General features: G+C 35.4%; 1 protein-coding gene across 1 annotated transcript in view; it reads left to right on the forward strand.

The window, feature by feature from the left end:
• Positions 1 to 675: 675 nt before the first annotated feature.
• DTNBP1 (dystrobrevin binding protein 1) overlaps positions 676 to 1,513 on the forward strand; it is a 68,569-nt gene continuing 67,731 nt past the window's right edge. The window contains exon 1 of the mRNA XM_009273716.2: positions 676 to 721. The gene's annotated coding sequence lies outside the window, so the exon portion shown is untranslated. The remainder of the gene's footprint in view (positions 722 to 1,513) is intronic.

The raw sequence follows: 1,513 nt of genomic DNA on the forward strand, positions 1-1,513 counted from the left end.
ATAGCTCATTTCCATCTTGCTCCTGTCGGTGTGTCCTTTATGTCTTCCTAACCCTTGCTGTCCTGGACAGCTGGGACTCCAAAGGGCATAGAGGCTGAGGACATCCATCATCTTGGTGGTCAGAATAGCAGGAGGTTTTGGTTCTCACTCTGCCATGCCAACTTGACTAGCATATACGGGTTGACTGCAAAAGAGTAAAGTGTGGAAGAGAGTTGTGTTGTGTGTGTGTGTGGTTTGTTGTTGGCTGGAGGTTTTTTTTTTGGGGGATTTTTGTTTTTTAGGAGCAAGATGCCAGTCAGTTTGAAATTGGCCATATGCTCAGTAGCAGTGCACTGCGGTGATGCTGCTGGAGATTCTGATAGTTGGCAGAAGAAAAGTTGTGCTCATACTAGTTTTGTGTTGGCAGACTTATGGCAAGCAGGTACAAATGTCTCTATGTGACTGTCATGCTTTTCCTTGGTAGAAAAATCTCGTAATTTAGATGCAGTGTAGGTGGAAATAATTTCATATGACAGTCTCCACAAAACTAAGTGAAATTTGATTTATTTGTGAAATAAGCTGAAACAAAATTAACTATAATAGACTGGAATTAACACATTATGTGTTCAAACAAGTTGTTCTCTGGTTTTGGTATTGGAAACGTCTGATGGTTTTGTGTTTTGATTTATAGGTTGAAGACTTTGGGTGACAAATCAAGAGAAGCAAAAAAAAGCAGGCAGAGGTACTTCTGAATATCTTAATGTATAGCATTGATCTAGAATGTTCTTGTTAAAGAAAAATTTGAAAGTGGCTCATATATATGAGCCAGTTACAAACACATTTGCATATAATTTTACATAATATTATTTTGATAACAGAAAAGCTTAACCCTAATATTGAGGAAATACTTTGCTTAATAGAATCTTGATTGACAGGCCTAAATAATTTCTGATAGCCATCAATCAATTTATAAATGACTATTTAAATTATGTGAATATTCTATGTTATTGTAGTACTTTATAAAAGATTCAGGTTGCAGTACACTGAAATGTAATTGTTTACAATCTCTGTGAATCTCATGTACTAAAATTGTAATTCAGTTTTTTTAGTGCAAGAACAGAAATATGAGCCTTTTTATTGTGGAAAATATATGTATAATGGAGTACTTCAATTATCTGTTTTCATCTCTATTGCAAGAAGATAGAAGAATTGTGGTGGGTTTTTTATCCCCTGCATTTTAGTATATTGTTCATTCTTTCAACCTGTGTAAACTGTAGGGAAAGACTACTTAATGTCTGTAAATGACATCTGTGAATGTTGCTTCTTCAAATAAGCTCAGATGTGTTTTAGTGTAAAGCATGTTCTTACTAAAACACAGTGTGTAGACACAAATTAGTTTTAAAACAAGCCCTGAAAAGAAAATAAAGCATCTGAAATAAACTGTATTAAGTTCTGAAGCTTGATGTTTTGGATGTAAAGGTTTGTTGTGGTTTAACCCCAGCCGGCAACTAAGCACCACACAGCCACTTGCTCA

This window comes from Aptenodytes forsteri, unplaced genomic scaffold (genome assembly GCF_000699145.1).
Source record: "Aptenodytes forsteri isolate BGI_AS27 unplaced genomic scaffold, ASM69914v1 Scaffold63, whole genome shotgun sequence".
Taxonomy (NCBI): Eukaryota; Metazoa; Chordata; class Aves; order Sphenisciformes; family Spheniscidae; genus Aptenodytes; species Aptenodytes forsteri.